Source organism: Zonotrichia albicollis, chromosome 5, assembly GCF_047830755.1.
Source record: "Zonotrichia albicollis isolate bZonAlb1 chromosome 5, bZonAlb1.hap1, whole genome shotgun sequence".
In the NCBI taxonomy this organism is placed as follows: Eukaryota; Metazoa; Chordata; class Aves; order Passeriformes; family Passerellidae; genus Zonotrichia; species Zonotrichia albicollis.
The window spans coordinates 700,001-721,274 of NC_133823.1; positions in this window are offsets into that span (position 1 = coordinate 700,001).

Consider the following 21,274-nt stretch of genomic DNA (forward strand, 5'->3'; position numbering starts at 1 on the left):
TTCTCAGGGCAAGAAAAGCCTTCATAGGAAAGCTTTCAAGGAAGGGATAGGCACACTCCTCTGAAAAATTCTTCTGCAGAGGAAAATTGGGTTTTGGAATGGATAAGTGTATATGTAATGGATAAGTGCTCCTGGATAGGCCAAAGTGGAGTGGAACAAAAGGCCAAGTGGTCAAACTGCTGTCTTATTAATGTTATATTTGCCATAAGGATGTGAACTTGGGCAAGTGTGTGTGTTTTTAGAAGAAAGAACTTCACTCTTGTCAAAATACATGGGAATTCTATCAGCACCTTTAGCAAGAGCCTGTGGTAAATCTTTTGAAGAGCCCTCCAACCACAAGCCATCACCTTTAATCTTCTTTGCAGCATCTATGTGCTGGAATTTCAGTCTGACCTCTGACTCTGTGTACATGAATGCATCTTTGTTGGTCATCTTTTTACCTTATATTTTTTGTCTTGTTTCCAAATAACATCAAGGACAAATTCTCATATCTCTGACCAAACCTCCAGTCTAGGTACTGAATGTTTTCAGCCACGGTGTCCCATGGTTCAGGGTGGGACTGGGTGCTGGGTACAAACCTGGATCTGGAAACACACACGCAGGTTTATCATTCACATAACGTGACTCATCCTATTGCTGCAACTAAGCAAAAGGAATAAATAACAAACACAATTTGGAGGCATTGGGATGCATTAAATGCTGTTGATACTGATTTAGGCACTTTCTTCTGTATAATTTCCTCTGCCACTGCTGTTCTGTTTGGTGGAGAAAGGCATGTTCTGGCTTTGTCATCTCCATATGTTTGACACAATGTCCAGTGGACAGCTTTCAACAATTGTTTTCTTAAGGTTTATTGCAGGGAGTGATGCTGGCTTCCCTTGTTCAGCTGCCTTGGCAGTCCTGCTTCACAGTTTTTCTTTATCCATATACATTCAGGAAGCTGTGAAGTTTACTACTGTGTCCCTATGACTTCCCCACATGAAAAATGTTATTTTCCAACCCTCCATTTTTTTCCATAACCATCTATCTCACATGTTCATTATGCTTTGAATTTTCTCTTAAATATAGGATACATTTATTACTCTAATTACCCCAGGAGCTCTCATATACTCTGAACACTGTTAACTGCTAACAGTTTTGGAGTCAGTTTATTTTTGGTTTTGTGCTCCATTTTCTAAAGGAATTTAAAATTATGTCATTTAAACTTTGACCATTTTTGCTACACTCTCTTCAGAATTGTTGCAGAACTATTTAAACTTAATACCTATGGATTCTCTTCAGTCTTTCATGCCTTGGCAACAGCCAAGTAGCAAATAGTATAAACCAATTAAAATAATTTAACATAGCCTTAGACAACTCTTTAAATTAGTAACATCCCTATATGTTATGACAGGAGGTTTATATTCCCTAGATGTATCAAAATGCATATAAATAGATAATCTGTGGACATTCCAAATATCTTATACTCAAGAACAGGATGAGGATAGCATTAGAATAGAAAGATTTGACATATGAGTTCCAGTGGGCACTATCAGCAGAGACTCAAATAAAACAAGATTGAAAAATCCAAAGCAGTTATTGATGTGGGAGTGTTACCAGCAGTAATTTTAATTCTCATCATTCTGTGCTAACCACATTTATAAAAAACCAACCTTTCATGTTTATAATACCTTTCAGCAAAAGCAACACAGAAGTATCCAAATGCTCCATTTTCTAAGCTCTTTTTTTTTTCCTTCTTTATCATAAAGCCTGTAAAGGTCTGTTATTCATGAAGTTGCTCACTCAGTGCACATTTCCATAGTTTCCCATTCATTTTTATTGAAATCAGGCAGCAGTCCTGGGGACCCGCATCCCCGGCAAATGGGGCAGACATCCTTTAACCTGCATGTAGCACTTTGTGAGGCTGATATGATCTCTGCTCACTACAAGACCACAGTTTTGTTAAGAGCTAAAAAAGACATGGGCTCATTTTCCCTTGAAGCTCCTGCCTCGAAGCCGGCAGCAAACCAAAGCCATCGCTGCGCGAACCAAAGGTCACGTTGAGAAAAATGAAACCACATGTGAATAGAGCAGGGCTCCAAAGCCTCACCAACAAATTCATTTTGAGGCTCGTGCTATCTCTTTGAGGGGGTGTGTGTATGAGCAGTCTCAAGAGAAGTGTCAACAAATATCTCTGAATTCTAATGTTAGCACCGCCGTAGCATTTCAAACGCCAACAGCCTGATGTACAATGTGGAATGTGAATTTCTATTAGTGAGAGATGGTATCCTGCTGTGCACTGGGAAGTTTGTTATCTGCTTCCCACCTTAAATTAGGACTGGCTGTCTGTAGGTAGCAGCATGTAAAACTGCTATATATTCACTACTATATATATTCGTTCATCAGGTTCATTGAAGGGCATTTCTCAATCACTTTGAAAAGGGGAAAAATAAAACCATGTCCTTTAGGGGGAATGCTCAACATGCTCTGTCATTGTTAATAACCCTGTATGCATTTAAGAGAATGAATATTTACCTTATAAATTTTGGTTAAAGTTATATTGGAAAAATGCCTGTCTGCACATAGCATTATGATCAGGAAACTTCAGCTTCACAAACTGGAGAAAGGGGACAATAAATCCATCCCTTACCCCCACTGCCTTCTTTCCTTTTAGCCTTTCATATTAATCTTGCTTTTTAAAAAAGGGCAGCTTTTCCCATTGAAACAGAAAAACTGGAGTTGTGTATTTCAGCTTGGGAGAAAACAATGTTTGCTATCATAGCACAGGGATTCTGTAAGCAGTGAACAATGAACACTTGGCTCACATGGCTGACCCAGTATTTCCAGCAGCACTCCTATTCAATTCAGTGGGACCAGGAAGGCAATCAACTCATCAATTGCTCATCACCAGCACCACAGGGCTGAAATATCAGCATTTACTTTTCAAAACCCACAAAAGCTCAAGACAGATATTCACTTGAATTTATACTTATTTTTAAATTTTTTGATAAAACTATGAACCAGTTTTTCTTCTCATTGCAGTCCCACTTTCCTCACAAAAGAAGCATCCTGCTCTGTGTCTCTTGCAGAGGGCATGAGCGCTGTGTGAGGCTCAGCACAGGCTCTGCTTTCAGAGCTGTGGAATGCTTGCTGATGCCCCTGTCTCCAGCTGAAAATGAGCACAATCTGAAAGACATGCTCATTTAAACTTCTGAATTGGAAGAAAAATTGAAATAAAAATGGAAATAAAAATCTGCACACTGATAAATACAGAGTCCCTCAGTGGACAGAGATGTTTAACAACTAATAAGTTTATGTATCAGTAGGATAATTTAGTCTTCATTCTTCATTCCCAGTTCCTCACCATGATTTTGTATTTCGTACCATTTCAGTGCTATCTCTAGTTTAAAAGTTATCAAGATCTTTTTCTATGACACTCTGATCCCCCTGCAGACAATACTTGGTCTCTAGTTTTGGCTCACAAGCAAACATCACCATCAACCCTTGTCCTTCCTTTCTTTCTTCTGCCAAAGTCACGTGTGAAAATATTCAAAATATCCAGTCCATAAGTGATTGCTAAGTGGTGGTCTCTCAGGTCAACACTTCCCATCCAAAGACTCCTCAATTTTGTCTCACTTGCGTGGGCTCCTGGCCCACCCTCTAATCCTTCTGCTCATTCCCCTCTCCCCCAGTTCAAGTGATCATTATCCAGTATCAAAGGCATTACTGAAGTCCAGGTAGACAGTATCTAATGCATTTCCTTTGATTAGAAAATCATCTACCTTATCAGAGGAAGCTGTCAGGGTAATTTGGCACAATTTACCTTTGGTAGACAGGAGACAGATGGGAAGGGAATAAAAGGAAAACCATATGGGAATAAAAGGAAACCCATACAAGGAGTTGCTCAGCCTGGCAGGCAGGGACTGAGGCATGTCAGCACCACAGACACTCATCCTTCTTCAGGAGCTTATCTGCAGAGGGGTTCAAGAAAAAGAGGGCCTGAAGGAGAAGAATGCAATAGTACTGATCCGAAATGAGGGGGCTGGAATAAGGAAAAGCAATGAGTTTAATTAATGCTCACATTTTCCAGCATGGCTGCCAACACTTTGAATGATGACAAATGGCAAAGGTGACCAGGAAACACAAAGAGTGTTCGTTTTCCTCATAGCAGGAGAGGTAAGAAATCAAATGTAACCAAACAAGCCAGTTTTCATTTCACATAACAAGTAATTAAAACAGGGAGCTCATGGAAACCAAAAGCTGAGATCTGGACAGCATGTGTAGCTGTGGAAGAAAAGTCCACCAAGAGCTTTCCAGCTGAAAGATAAAACCCATGACAAAAGGTTCTATGTGACAGACTGAAGGAACATAACAAGGCACCCTTCTGCACCAAAGAACTCCTGGACCTGCTTACTTTCACCCTGCTCTTCCCTAGGAACTTACCCTCAGGTTATGTAGAGTTTTTTTGTTAGGTTGGATTTGTGGTTTTTAAAATTTACTTATTTTGTGAGAATAATTTTTTTCCTTCTAATTTTCCATATGTGTAAGTGTTCTTGAGGTCCATGAGAGTTTCCCATGGATGTCAGACCAGCTGACATTGAGAGTTTTTCATTTCATCCCAGGAACAGGTCCATGTGCCTCAGCAATATGATGTCCCCGGGTCAGGCAGTGATTTGCAAGTTTGGCTCTGCTCTTGGAAACAACTTGGCCTCACCAAACCTACACCACATGCTGAAGCAGCCTGTGGTGAATTATTCTCACCATCCCTGTGCAATCTCCTTTCCCTCTTTGAATCTACATCAATCATTTAGGAAAGTATTTTCTTCTAATTGTGCCTCAGGGGCCGATGAGCCATGGTCACTTTACGAATGAGCACTTGAACTCATATTCCCCAATTAGTTTTATTTTACCCATTAAGGATTAATGTCCAAAAGCTCATTGGCTGGCAGAATGCAAATACTTCTACCTTGACAGGAATGCCTAAAAAATTATTTGGAAGTATTTTCCATGAGGTCCCAAATGATTAGCAGTAGCAGTGTTCACCAAGACTAAAGACCAGCAAATAATAAAGTTACTATGCTAAACCAAACCTGTGTTGTGCTTTGATTTCTGTTTGAGGGTTGTACACAACTAATATAGAGCAGTAATACCAAAGCACTATTCAGTAAAACCCTGAGCAGTTACCATTTACAGTATATCATAGTCAGATGACAGCAGGAATGGTGGGAGTTCATTACAGGGACCATGAATTGTTGGAGGTAATTTAGATTACAATTTAAAGTTTAATTTAAAAATCTATCAACAAATGTGAAAGTGCTCGGGGAACATTTTAAAATGCACTTTAATCTCACCAGCACAAATAGCTTTTCAGAGCCCTAAACATCATCACCTGGAAAAACAGTAAAACTTTACTGCATCTTTAATTAAATTACAAACACAAAGGATAATTAACTTTTTTTATTTTTATTTTATTCATGCCATTGTTTCCCTTCAGAGTCAATATCTCCAAGTTGCAGGAACAGGATGTTATGAAGAAGTTTACAGCCTGCACATTCCCCCAGGATATTATTGCATCAAGCAGATGAAGTGCAATACATGTGCATGCACACACACACACAGACACACACACTGAATCCACAGAGGTACCAGAGGCTGACTAAGAGTTCACCAAAGCATGTAGGAGGCCTGGCTTGAAGGCAGGCAAAATAAATTTGGACCTGTCTGCACAATACTGGATACTCATCTCAAGAGAATCTGACTCCATCAGATTTTTCCTGCTCCTGGAGGGAACAATGAGAAATATTCCAAATTTTTGCTAACAGCTTAACCCCAAAGAACAGAAGACCAGAACGTGTGTGTTCAGTTGCATGGGGCTGAGCAGCTTTGTGCAATCCCTCTCACGAGCCTTTGCTGCCCTCTGCACATGAACGAGTTCCATGCTCAAGGCACAGCCAGCACCTTCCCGAGAGGCACAAACCCCTCCTGAACCAGCTGGTCCTGCTCTGACCCAGCCTTTCCAGCATTACACACCCGAGGAACAGCCTTCACAGTCGCCAAGGGTGCCCACGGTGGCTGTGGGCAATAATTAACTATTTAGTGCAGTGCCACAGGTGTGCACAGCCTCCTGTTACACACACAGAGAGGACTGTGTGATACTGAGAGATCCCACGGGCAGGGGCACGCCATAAAGGCAAAGTGATGTGTAAATATGTGAAATGAATATTGAAGGAGCGAGGCATGACACCGGGGGGAGGTGAGAGGGAGGGATGGGGGCTGCCATCCTCTGGAAATAAGTGTAGGACTTCATTACACGAGCAGAAATAAAGAAATAACACAGAATAAAAGGAGCACCACACAAACTATATATCATTTTAATTAAAATCTACTATCTGCTAAATATATGTACAGCTGTTGGATTTCTTGAGCCAGCCGATTCAAATAGGTTTCACAAGGGTTCACAGATAAGGAATTAAAAAATAAAATCAAAGGTTCCTTGATAACTAGCTGGAAACTGATCCCTTTTTGGGAAAGCCTTTATTTTATGTAAGTTAATATGGGAGGGGGTGTTGATCATGGAAGACAAGCCTCTTAATTCCTCTCAAATAAAATGAGCAGGCATGACATGGTGCTATCACAGAAGAGAAAGAGCTGCCTGTGTGTATTAAACGTTAGTGCTTTGCCTGCTTAATTATTGGTTAATCTAGCAATTTAGCATGCTTCATTTAATTCTAATTAGGAGAATTAATAGGCAGGGAATAAAGATTTAAATAGACTGGCACAAAACAAAACTGAGACTTAAACTGCTCTTGGAAATGCAGTGCTTTTTTTTTTTTAATACAATTCTACAGCTCCTCGTGTCTCTCCTCAGCAATGCTGCTGTCTTAAATGAGAGGGTCTAGGTCAAATGGGTGATTTTAAAATACCCTGGACCCACTCTTCACTTGGCATTGATGAGTGAAGCTGTGTGGATTTACACCTGAGATCAGGGTGTTTCTTTTTCCTCCTCTCTCTCCCTTTGAATCTAGACTTTGGGGTTTGACTTCCTACTCTCAAAAGGACATATGATATGGTAGGAGAGTACTGTGTTATTTTTACCCATCTCTCTCACTTTCTGTCTTTTTTTTTAAGAGCACTGGGGGTAGGAGATAATTTAATAGTGACACCGTCCTCAGGAGTTACACCCCATTCATGTTAAGTGATGCCTGAACTCGTGGAATTGTAAATTATTTTATTCCTTCCTCAGTCTGATGCCTTCTTTATTTTCTGTCTCCTGGCAAAGCTTTGGGGGATGAAGACACGCTCCTTTTCCACTCCAGCAGCTGGCTGCCTTCCATTGCTGCCGCCCCCAAACGCTCCAGCCTGATTTGCATGGTGTGTTTGTCTTTGCTAATCAAGCCGCGTACTCTGACAAGTCCTACGACATTGGACATGGCTGTTCTTCTAATTAAGGTGCTAATTGAATTAAATGGCTGTGGTAATGAGCAGATGAGCAGCATAAAAAGTAAAGAGTCAGATAGGCCAATTAACAAAAGAGCTGAGCATAATTATAACATTTAAAATACATGCAGCTCTGTACCAATATTGTTAATTGTTACAGGGGAATTTATGATAATTGGCTCAACAACAGGCATGCAGGCTTAACCTGGGATGGAGCCTGTAATTAAAAAAAATGATATTCAACACAAAATACAGAGCAGGGGTAATTAACACTTGATTTACATAAAATATGTGTACAAAGTGAAGCAGAATACTGCACAAATCCTGTGACAAACACGAATTCTGCTGCACGTTGGCATTTAGAAGTGTGACAAGAGTAGGAAACAGGCTAGAATTCAAGCTGGTTTCAGACCTAAGCATGGGTCACATCTGACTTTTGAGACCTTATTGCCTTCTGCTGGCAGAGTTCTGGCGAACCCAGGATGCCCACCGTGCTGGGCAGAATGACATCTGTCCTGCTGTGGGTGCTGCTGTGCCAGCTGTGGCTGTGCTGCTCCTGCACAGGAGCAGCGTGACAGAGATGCCTTGCTGGGAGCACAGCTGCCCGGGCAGGAATCTCTCTCATTGCCACATCTGGGCTCGCCACCAGGGGCTCTCCCAGCACAGCGAGGGCACCTGCAGCCTGGCCGGGCCGTTCTGCTGGGGTGCTCCCCAGGGTGGCCGAGGCAAATCCCCAGGAAAAGCCCCGGGAGTAGCTGGAGCCCAGGGGTCCATTTGGAGGATGATGGTTTGTCTTGTGCTGCCTGCATGGCTGTATCCTCCCTTTCCCTCTGCTCTTGCTCTGCAGTGAATTGCCAGACTCAGGCACAGTCTGTTCCCACTGGCCTTTACTCAGCACAGACCAGAGATAAAAACATTGGTCTGAATTTTTTCAGGCCAAGGGGTGGCCAAGGCCCAAAGCCCCCATGGGCTGCTTAAGGTCTCTAACCACTCAACTAACATATATGTCAGTATATGCCAGTATTTGCCATTAAACCAGCAGAGAGATAGCACAGCATCCTTTACCCCTGTGCAGTGGATGTCTGTAATCACCTCTAGTAAAGCCTAGGACTTGGAGCAAAGGCTGTACCCAGACATGTCTGTATGTTCAGACACCACTGCTGACATGCCCTGGACAGTCAGTGTTCCAAAACCCAGAGCCAAAACCCCTCTGTGACCCCACCAAAGCAAACTTCTGAGAACTCTCACTGTGCTTCTGTGGATTTTCACCCTCAGCCTGCAGATCCTCACTGGCTGGAGAGCAGTTCATAATTGGATGTAGAAATGGCCCAAACTCAGATGCAGCTCACACAAAACATCATGTTGTGAAATATCATTATGTTTGAGGAGGGGAGGTTTCCCCTAAAACTGGAAAAAAACAGTACTGACATTGGCAATCTCATGCTCCTCTGGCTTGTAGAAGGAAAACTACAAATTATTTTGGTGCAAAATATCTTCACAGGTATTCATTACCACTGTGACTTGTCAGTATCTTTATCTCTTCAAGTAATAATTATTTATGTAATTCAAGTAATAAATAATAATTATAATTAATTAATTATTAATTATTATTAATTAATTAATAATTAATTAAAAATAAAAATTAATTAATAATTAATTAATAAAAAATTAAATAACATTTTAAAAAGAATTAATAATTAATTAAAAATTAATTAATTAATTATTAATTAATTATTATTATTAATTCAAGTAATTATTTATTATTATTTATTTCCATTTTATTATTATTAATTTCAATTATTTATGTAATTCAAGTAATAATTATTATGTGCAAAACCAAAAATGTGCAAAGGGCAAATTAGAAGAATCTCAGTTGTAGTAACCATGTGTCACAAGCAAGTTTACAGAAACAGTAGGAGGCATTTCAGGAAACTACAGAGCACAAACATGTAGGTTTATTCTTACATTTTATTGTGCCCCTGCTGCCACTGGCTACCCCAGTGTGCCCTCTGCCTGCAGCTGTGCACAGCACGGAGGCAATGCCAGGCTGGCTGCTGCCATGCAGATAAATACAGTGCGCTGCTCATCACAGGAGTGAGTGGCCATGTGCAAGGCAGGCAAAGAGCACAACAGCATTTATGGTGATTTTTATAATGCCTGTGCTCCCCAGTTGATGCCACAGCAATGTTGAAACCACTTCAGGAGGCTGCTGTGGAAGGGTGTTAGTCAAATGAGCAGAAAAAGACAATTTTTAGCTGTGAGACCAGGAGCCATCCTCAGCCAGCAGAAGAGCCTGAGGTCTAAAATTCTGAAGTTGAATGGTAACACTGACAGAAGAGATAGCCAGGGTTTTATCAGCATATTTTGGTTTTCTTTCCTTCTTCTCCAAAGCAATAGCCATAAACCTGTTCAGTCCACTGAATGTGACCCTGAGTCTGACTCTCCCCAGAGAAAATTAGGAAAGAACACGAGTACTGTGAGGAAGGCAGTCTGTAGGCACTTGTCTGCCATGCATCACTGTACTGTTAATCACCATAAGAGGCTCATTTATCCCTACAGCCTCTTTGTGGGTCTCTGGCAGAGAAAAACAACGTGCTAAGCTAATTCTTGATATATATGTTGTGTTGGAATGGCTTGGATGTAAACAGGCCATAGAAAAGTACACAGTGAACCAGTCCAGAAACAGAGATGTTGACGACCTCAAGAATTTGTGCATGCAGATTCAAATCACCCCTTGTTATATCTTTTTAAATGTATCTCAAAATGTGTTAAGGCTGGAACAGGAACAAACAAAAAGATACAACATTTCCTAAGAGATCTTCACATTTTAGGTTCTGATCCTGCAAATGCTTAGGCACAAACCTAAATTAGGGTGTAATTGCTTCTACTGAACCCAATGTGGCTAATCATAGAGGCAAAGTTGGGTGTGGGGCAAAGTGCTTGAGGAATCAAGATTAATTATGCATACATTTTGTCACAAAACATACTGACCAGTGAGGAAAATTTCCTGAGCTCTACTGAGAGTATTGGCTGCTGCATGAACAACTGTACCCTTAAATAGTGCAATTACACACCTGTCTTGACAATGGAACCTTAAAACAGCCTTTTACTGCTGATGAAGGCAGAAAAAAATTTACATTTATCTCATTTCCTTGACTTTAAAAAATGAAGATTTCAATGAATCAAAATACCTGTAATGTTATTCATGTCCTATTGTATACTTCACATAGACATAGACAGATTATTCAAAAATAATCCTCCCACCAGTACAATGACTAAACCCAGAATACTCAAAAGTAAAGCAACACTCAGCCAGTTGTTTCTAATATTTAAAAAAATGTAAAATTCCATAATTTGTACAAAATTCTAGAGTAGCCTTGATTTCTTTATTCACCAAACCTTATTTTTAAGTGATGACTGGACAGATGGTATGTGGGCTTTTTTTTTTGTCACAGGAAATTTTACCTGTTCACTGATTTAACAAGTGCATATTCCCAACACAAGTGGTCAAATTTGTGTACTTGAAAATGAATTTTATCTGATGTTTTTCTTGCACCAAAAATTGCAGGCTGTATTACTTAGGCAGCACTAAATTATTTGTTCAACAAAACATTCACATCCATGTCCCAGGGTTGTAAGTCCAATAGTAGGGTAACAAACACATGAGAAGCAACAAGTGACCAGAGTTTGCAAGCCACTGGAAAATTCTTTGGGTATCTCACATATGCTTTCACTCAGCCACATTCCCTAACATTTGCCATGGCCACAGTGATGCATCCCAGGGGTTTAAGGTGAAAAAATGTTACCTTTTATTATGGGATAAGAATTAAAGTTAACAGTAATAATAAGAACAAGAAAGAGCTGAAATATAATCTCCAGGGACCATTAGGACATCATCTGTACAAAGACAAATCCTAAGAAAATGCTTAAATTCAGCTTAAAATCTAATGAAATGATGAAAATTTGACATGTGCATTTTATATTATAAGAGTTCTATTTCATAAATATCATTATATTTTACATTCTTATAAATATTGTAAAATAAAACCATTTTTATTTGATTTTTTCTTGATAGAAAACAGATCCCAGTAATCTTAAAAATTGCTACTTCAGTTTCGCAAAGGCTTAAGTTTCTGTCGGGCAGATTGGAAAAATCCCGACTAGGCAAAAGTGATCACTAGATAAGAACTCATGTTTGCAGAAAATAAGCTAAAAATTAGTAAAAAAAAAATAAATTACTAAAACCAGAACTGAATATTGAATATTGTAGTTAATATTGCTCTAGCACAATATCAACAGCAGGAGCAGCTGCTCACTCATGTTTTTCTTAGGCAAGTAAGACCTACACCGGCTTCACCATAAACATTTGCAGAGTGCTGTCCAGAGATATTTTCCTCGGTTCATATTTTCAAATGGTTCATATTTTCAGATTTTCCCAAGCGTGTAACAGAGCAGCAAGCAATGCCATCAGCTGGCAGCAGAGCCAGTTCCTTCCCCGTGCCCTGCCAGATCTGTGGGTTCGCCCTCATCACAGGAATGCACAGCACAGGGAGCTGCATCACGGAACCCAAGGGCAGTCTACAAAGGAGCACTCATGAATATTTTTGGCAATACCAGGAAAAAAGGCATAGGGAGAGGCTCATTACTGGTGTTCCCAGTGAGGTTTGCCCAGTGCTGCCAGCTTTAGGGAGCTCAGCACTGTGTGAGCGCAATCAAGATATCAGAGAGGTTCGGTGCCTTGGCTGACAAATCCTGCAGCTTGAAGGGAAGCAGATGTGGAAGGGAAGGAGAACGCTTCCCAAAGTGAGGGCCCTGCAGGGGTGGCAATGTGTCTGCAGAGGCTGCAGGCCCAGAGGGCAGACTTCAATTAGCAAAGATCAGAAATGAGGCACATAAGTTTTAGGAAGAAGAGGTTTTTACCATGTGTTAAAAGCATGTCAACAACCACAACGTGAATATTCAGTAGAGGAGCTTTAATGTGAATATTAACTTTTAATCTGCGTGGCACTTATATTTCACACCAGTTCACACAGGCTTCAGGTTATAGTTTTGTCCATGGGGATCAGCTGGATACATCCTCAATTCACCTTCAAAGTGACCTTAATTTTAGTGATTCAAGTATGTTATAGGCCTGGTTAATTAGCTCCAAAAATGCCATGAGCAAAGGAAGAAAGTGAAAAAAGTGTGGCCATGGCCCAGGCTGCAAATACGGGAAGAAATCTTCCATAACAGGAATGTTTAAGAGAAAAAACCTTTTACAGTGTAACTGTAACCTGGCTGTATAATTTATATGTATTGGGAATCTTTCAACTGGCCAGAGATGTTATAATTATACCACAGGAATCTGACTATGAATTTGGCATATCAGTTTTGAAAAGATGCCCCAGGGCTTCCAAGCTCCCATAATTTCACTTGAGCAGTAATGGAATAAATACAATCTAGATACATGTTGCTGTTCTTCAGCATAACTACTTCTTCAGGCAGATTTGCCATAATGCACTCTGAACAGAAAAACTATGGCTCATTTACAAATGTAATTTCAATTGAGGATAGTTTTCCAATCTTCTTTCATTTGAGTCTCCATTGAACTTCTTCTCCCTTTTGATGGCGTGATTAGACATTGTGAGAGCTGTTGCAGATTAGTCAAGCACAGAGAGAGAAAATTGGGAAGGATGTTTTATCAGTGCACGTCACAATATATGAAAGCAGATGTGTATGCTCTGAGCTGTTCCCTCAAATTACTGTTATGGAATAATTTAGCCCTTTTGATTCTCACAGATTACTGCTTCCACTGATCATGCTGTCAAAATCAAAGTGAGCACTTCATTCCGCTTTTATTCATGCCAGATCTATTTTGCTTTCATAATGAGCAGATATTACCACTGCACAAAGAGGATAAAGACATTCACAGTGATAGATAGGCGAGAGATTAAATGGGATCTTTATGACTTCTGCAGCCATCAGTTTTGACTGTGCGATAAGACGAGTCGAGTTGGGCACTGATTTGTTCTTTATTGGAGCCAATATTAGCCTGGGCTTGCCGCTGCACAGGCTGATAAAATCCATTTAAGGTGGAATCTGTGTAACAATTCACGAGTTACAGGAACTTCTCCTATAAGATGCATCTTCAGCAACCTCAGCAAAGGCAAAATAAGTAATTTTAACCATTATAACTCCCTACTTTCTGTGGCAATACTCAATTAATAATTACTATATAATTCTGTGATTTATCAACCTAGATCCTCGAACCACAGCTTTAAATCCTTATGCTCAAATCACCCCTTAGATTGCCATTGTTCTAAGGTCAGTTTGGGCAAACCTTTAAAATCCAGGCTGTACCTGATGTACCAAAGTTTTAGAGGTTGTCTGGCAAAGTTTCTCCGTTTTGGCTTTCCCCCTGCCTCACAGCCCTGTTTCCCTCACAGGGCTTCTCTCACCTCTTCTCCATTCTGCAGAAAGAGCAGTGTTACATGTCCATGCCTTGCAAGTCCTTTGCCATGAAAGGTCCCCTAGAAATACTCTCAGATAAGGGCCAGTAAAGGGTATTACAGGGAAATTTGAACAGCTTTGATCTTTCTCCAATTCATTCTGAAATCTCACTCTGACACATTTTCTCTAAGCACCCACATCCCACGAGGCCTCTACACATCCTCCAGCCCTGCACAAGGCTCCTCAGAGCTGATCCCGTGTGGTTTTTCACTTCAGTCCACATCAGGAGCACATTCCACACCTGTTAAACCAGCACACACACACAGCCACAAAACAGCAACTCTTTTTTGTTCTTCCTCTGCTTTTATTATGATGAACTAGCTCAACTGCTTGGAAAAACATAAGTTTTTTGTATTTTTTTCAGCATGCTGAGGAAGAAATTGGTTACTAAATATTTCTGTAGGTAAGTAAAGAGATAGTAACAATTCCCTCTGATGACTTGGCCATATACGTAATTTCTTGCACCTGTAATTATGAATTATATATGTAGTTATGATTAATATATTAGCCAACATTTTGTTTCAAAGTATAAGTCTAACCAAGTCAGTAGACATCATGGTAGTCAATATATAGTGAACGAAAACTTTTATGGACAACTCAAGAATGGCAAGGTTGAAAAAAAACATAAAACAACTCAAAGCTGGATAAATGAAGCATGCAGAAGCAATAATTGACTTTACATCTGTATTAACACACAGATGAATGGAGAACCAACAATAATAGCACAACAGCCACGTGAAGTGCACAGGCAGCCTCAGCCAGGAGAGCTGAGATCTCTCATCACTGGATGAACTCAAGGAGACCAACAGATCCTTGCCATTACTAATCTCATATTTCTTCCTTATTTCTTCCATATTTCTTCCTTATTTCAAGCTCTGTCAAAAATTTGGTATTTGAACCAAATTTATTACCTACTTTTCACAATTCATAGGTTCTCTGAACAGAAAAACAGGTTTGGTATGACATTTTGCTGTAAGACAACAAGAAATCCAAGGTTTTGAGATAGAAATTGATGATTTCAATTAAGCCAACATCATTCCTTTGCACAGACAATACAACCCCAAACAGACAGTGCCTTCCACCATATATAAAACTCCAGATTGTTATTGACAAATGACAGCTTCCCCTTCTATCTTGTATTACCATATTTAAAGAATCTGGTACTGTGAACATCTACAGGAGTTCAATTGATACCAATGAAAAAGTTCTTACTAATTTGGTCTTACTTTTATTCATCTGAAAGAACACAAATAAATCCAATATAGGTTTTTACCTGTTACTTTAAAAAATCCACAGATAGCATAAATTCTTTAATTTCATGAGTTTCCAAAAAGAATTCCCTGCTATGGTTACAGAAGGATGCTTAAGAACTGGGGTAAAGTTCTGGTTCTGTTGGGTAAGACACCTCAGTTCTTCCAGTCTAATAATGTATCATTTATTCTCTCCATTTTAACCTCATCAGAGAAATAATTGTGTTTAAACACCAGTAAAACCATCATTGCCTCTGTATACAGAGGTTTTGGTGGTTGGGTCTTATTAAATATGAAATGACAAATGTTGCAGCTCATAATGCTGCCTTTTCTCTGAGGACACAAGTGGAGACCTGCTGCTCACACCTGCTTTAGGAAAGGATTCCACCAGACACATTCTCACACCTTCTGGCCTCAGCAAACTGTTGGGTGTACAAATAAAAGAGGAAACACAAAACTGTGAGTGATAACTTTGCATACACACGAGCATCCTTCTTCCAGACAAAGCATTTTGTCACATCCCTTTTTCAGCTTCCCATCCTGTAAAATGAGGATAATCATAATAATCTCATTGACATGGAGAGAAATTACCCAGCCTTCAAGAAATGCCATAAGAGCTTTGAAGGGTTTGTATTGCAGTAACAGAAAATATGAACAGAGAGATGATACACAAATAATGAGGAAGTTAGTGAGACAGGAGCAATCCTCAAAACCCGATCCTAAAAACACAGTGGAATGTGAAGTCTGGAAATTCAGTGAGTATTTGATATGGCAATCAAGAATGTATCTGAGATAAAGCATGGCTATAAAAAACAGTCATAGTCATTCATTGTACATGTCATTAAATATGACCACAGTGTGATTTGTGCCAGTGTTATGGGGCTGATTTCATCTGTGCCTGGACTGCTCACTGTGTTAATTCCATCAGTAAGTCATTTTATAGCTTTGGTGTGGAGTGCCTGGGTACAAACTCCCAAATTCCAAACAATGCCCACAGCAAAGCCCACCTGTGTCCCCTGACCGGCAGCAAACGCTGCTGGCGGCACTGCCTGGAGCCCATGCCCTGCAGCGCTGGGGTCAGGGCTGTGCCAAGAGCACGAACAGCCCTGCCCCAGGGCCCTTGGCAGCCAGGCAGCTTAACAGAGGACCAGCAGTGTGTATTTGCACGGAAGGCTGCTGTGAAACCGAGTGAGCAACCTGCGTCTGGGTAAATAAAGGTGTTGCCGTGCTGCCTTTGGTGTGTGGTTGCTGTGCTGCTCACAGCATGCCCTGCACACCAAACACGCTTCTCCTGTCCCTGCAGAGCAGCACAGACACACGGACACGATGCTGAAAACAGCATTGTTCTCACTTGCTGTTGAACGACACCCAACCACCTAACAACCTCTCCTGTCCCCTGATTTGAGCTGCTGTTATAATTCAAAGTTTTAGCAGGGCAGGAGAAAAACCACTGTAAAAGTAAAAATCAAAATCAAAATGTGGCAGAGAACTAGAAGATGAAAGGAAGAAAAACAACTATTCCTGTTTTTAAATTCAATGGCAGTAAATCCCCTTCCCTTTTTTCCAGTAGTTTTTTTTTTTTTTTTCAGAAATAATTTACAGTCCAAAACGTATCTCATGGCATACAAATCAATCTCTATTGAGCCTGCCTGCCATTAGAGAAGGTCCAGAAGGGAAAGAATAAAAATGAGCAACAAAAGCAACAAATAGTTGCATTCTGACACATTTTTCATTTTGAAGATGTTGTTCATAAAGTTTAAATAAAAGTCCAGGTTGTCCTTCAGATTTCCCCATTTTGCAGTAGGGCCAGTGGACTCCCAGAGGGTTTTCCCTGCTGCAGAGCATCTGGATCTGGAGCTGTGCAGATGTGCAGGAGCTCCAGCAAGCCTAAAGCACAGAGTGACAATTAGCACCAGCAAACAGCCATCAAAACACGACTGTGCTGTTTCAGCCCTGATTCTAAAACAAAACCAGCTCCCTCTGCTCCGTGTTTTAAATACTTTGATGAAGTTTCCACCTTAAGGATTGTGGGGAGGAAAAAATAGAAAAGCAAATTGCAGAGTGTGGTGTGAAGTAGTGGGATCCTTGTGACAAATACTAATGTATAAATCAGCAGCCCAATCCAGGCCCGGGCCGCTGATCATGTTCTTTGCTGAAATGTCACCTGTTCCTATCTAACGATTTGCATAATGCAAAGCTTCTCACTCGTAAAATACAGATTAAGAGGGGAAGCAAAGAGTCATTCTCGAACCATGGAGCCATTTCAAACTGAAAAAAAAAAAGTCTTTACTATTAACCCTGTCACAGCCACAGGCTTTATTCCTCTGTTTTCTATTTAGCTCCACTGAGAAAGGGAAATAATCAGTAAAAATCCAGCCTTTTATTGGGTTTGCATCATTTCTGTTAGATTCTCAAATTTAACATGGGAAGAAGGAAAATAATTAAACTATTTAATTATTCAATCACTGGAATATTAATGAAACATTTGATTAGTCTCATAGAGCCTGTCTGAAATGCATGGACATTTGGACATATATAGACAGATCCTGTTAGCTTCAGTGGGGTAAGGTTCCTGCAGCCATTTTGAGGAAGTTTCTTTACTATTTTTGTCCCTGTAAAACTTCTTAATTTACCATAAGGTAAATTATGGTAAACTTCTTAATTTACCTGATTGCTGTCTCACTGCCTAAGAAGAAGAGGGAGGGGGTTTGTCTTTTTTCTTTCCCTGCAGTGAAGACAACAGCACTTACATCTACAGATTTCTTTTAAATCATCTTTATGCAGTATTGGCTTTATATTGCTAATAAAAAGCATTCAGAGTACATCTGGAATGACAGACACAAAACCAGAAAGGTGTGTTGGATTGTTTCTGATTTGAAAACGATTCTAATTGCTAAAGGTTAGAATGAGGCTTCCTTTCCCACATTACCCTGACACAGACTGGGCTCCTGCAGGGCTCTCAGCTGTCCCTGTAGGCAGCTGCTCTTGGCCATCAGCAGGAACTGGGTTCTGGCATTCATCTGGCCCAGGGCGGTCACTCCTTTGCTCAATTGTTTTATGCATGCTGAAGTTTCTGAAGGCTCTGTGTGTGTGTGACTGTCCCTGCTTACGTGCTACCAGCATCTCCAAGCAGCACTGCTCCTTCCAAAAGAGAAGTGTCTGTGGACAAACATCTTTGCTGATTCTCATGGCTGAGATTACAGTCCCATTTACAAGATGCATCTGTTTGGCTTAAAGTGGACCAGTGTGCAAGATAAATATAATAAGATTATTTATTTTCTATGCTCAATTACAAAAAAAGTTCATTTATGTACATAAATGCCATTTAATGATCAGGTTCTTTCTTATAAACATTTCAAAAGAAGGATGCTTATTATTTCATTGAAATTGCTGCATTTTTCCTGCAGATTCTTATATTTTCTAGGATATGAAAATCAGCATTAAACAGTATCCTGAGGTATAGAGCTGCACAGATCCAAAAGACAGAGACCATTAGACAAAATACCCCAAATGAGGTGTAAAACATCTTATATTAAAACCACCACATTGCATTCACCCTCCTGCAGTGAATCCTAAAATTTACTAGAGGTAAAAATATTCCAAGGTCAACTCCACTGTGTTTTTACCAAAAAGCACTGAGGAAAAACAGCATGGGAAGCAGAAGAAAATCTTTTTTTGTCCTTGATTTTCCCTTGAATGGAGGCAATCTGCTGGAATTTGCATTGTGCACTCGGGGCCCATTCCCTCCCTCTGCCTGAAGCACTCACCCCTGCGGGAGGAGTCAATGGGTGCTCGCTGTTCCCTGCTGAGCCAGAATTGATTTGCTTCTCTTTCAGATGCTCACATCTCAGCTCTTCGCAGTGCAAATAAATTGACAACTTTTCCAAACTATGAACAACCTGCTTTCCCCCTGGAATCTCAGAGAACAGAATACATATATGTGAAATATGCATATTACAGGACAGAATTTTTCAGTTTGAAGTACCCTACAAGGATCATTAAATTCAGCTGCCTGTTACCAGCATCTTACTTGTTAAAAATAAATATAAATCCCAAAAGTGTGGGGAGGAGAGGTAAAAAAAGAGTGAAGGCTTTTTGCCTGTACAGCTAATATTAGGAAAAGCGATATCTACAAAAGTCTGGTCCCTGAGCCCTTTCTAACTAACCCAGTGGTCACCTGGCCAGTGGTTTGGTGTGGATTTCCTGGGACAACAAGCTCTTGGCACATGTTTCCAAGCAGAAATGCTTGCAAAGGACTGGATATTCCCTGTGGTATAGAGCACATGTGTAAAACCACAGCAGTTATTTTTTATTTTAGATGTATGGTTAAGATATCAGAAAAGAGGGATGGAAAAATCTCCTCAGTGTATTTAGAGCCAGCTTGTGGTCCCTCTTTGGATTCCTCCTTCCTCTCCTGGCAGGGTTGGGGGCTCTCAGGACCTGTGAGCTGAGGGCTGCTCCCACCTCCCCAGGCCCTGCCACCCCTGGCCCCACCACTGCACAGCTTTTATGCTCTCAGGAAACCTCGTTATTTGTTAATGCTCCTGCACAACAGGATTTCCCAGGCAATACCTCAAAAATACTTAATAAATCTTAAATTAGAAGGAAAGAACATAAGCACGAAGGTAGCCTATTCTTTAAGCCTTTCCTTCCAGTTTGCAAAAGCTGGAACCTGTTGATGTTTTTAGTATTTTTCCACATCAAATGAGACTCTTACTTACCCATACCATAGGATAATAGTGGTAAATATTTCCTACAGCCTATCTGAGATTATGCTGCACAATGCAGGAAAGAATGAATGGATTTCCAACTTGTGCAATAGTCCTGTAAAAAAAAAAAAAAAAAAAAAAAAAAGGTGTCATTATACTATTAAAAATCTCCTGTTTACAAATATTCAAGGCATCACATGTTGGGACTGCCTTGGCTCATTAAAACCTTTCAATGGCTTAACTTTTTCCTATAAAGTCAGAATATCATTAATACTTGTAAAGCTGAACTAAACAAGTGTTTTGTCGCTCAAGATCTAATTTTTTTCCTGAGATTTTATTTCTGATGTTGGTGCAGGAGAGGTGATGGTGGAATAAGGCAGAGCAGGATGATCTGACCTCTCTATATAATTGAAGTCCATGACAAACTCATCCATCTGCGCCTGTTATACCCCAAAAAGGGCAACCAGCAGATTTGTTGAACAATTCAGTGTCTAGAGGAGGTTTGATAACTGTGCCCTGGATCCATGCCTCTGCAGGGGAGCCTCTTCCAGTGCTGGTATCCAAATGGCAAATTCCAATGCAAGGTGAAATTGCTGCTACCCATGGTCTGTGCAGATGTTTTCTCATCCCTGACAGCATCAATTATTTATTTAAGTTTGATTGTGCAGCAATTTAAATTAGTATAGCTAAGGGTGTGTCTAGAGCCAATTTAAACACAGGATGGAAAATAGGGATGTCCTTAAATCAACCTAGAACATCTCAATTTCCACATCTCAAGTGCAGGGGTTTGTTCGTACCAGTACAATTTTTGTCTTTGTGCAAGATTATATTTTTTCCCCTCAATTAGCACCTCTGTCAAAGTCCCCTGAAGTCAATGAGAGGCTTTTCAGAGACTTCATTAAATTTTAGATTCACTCAAATCCTTCAGTTCATGACTGTAATGATTCCAGGTGGCTCTGGCGGAGCAGCGCTCTGAGCACCATGCCCAAATACTGATGGACATGCTCATCTCCACTGCGTTGCCCAAGCTACTATTTGCCATTTTCTTAAAATGTCTCAAATTTCCCATTTCAGTCACAGTGAAGAAAGTGGAGTTGGCACTGAATTGCTTTGAACTTCCTCCTATTCAAAGGAGGAGTTCCTTACAACAGCTTAAGCAAAACATTTATTTTACTACTATTTGGAGAAAAGGAGAGCAGGGGAGGCACATTCTCCTTCTTTGAGATGAAAGGACGTTTTGGACGCACCTCATGAAGCTGTTGAATCATTCTTTCCTCTGGCTGGATGTGTCTCTCCAAGCAGCCCTGGAAGGATACCTGTACGCCAGGCTGGTGCTGAGCTCCATTTCCAGCCTGGAAGCTGCTCCTGCCCCTGCTCTAGGCCAAGCACCTGCCACGGGCCACCTCTGCT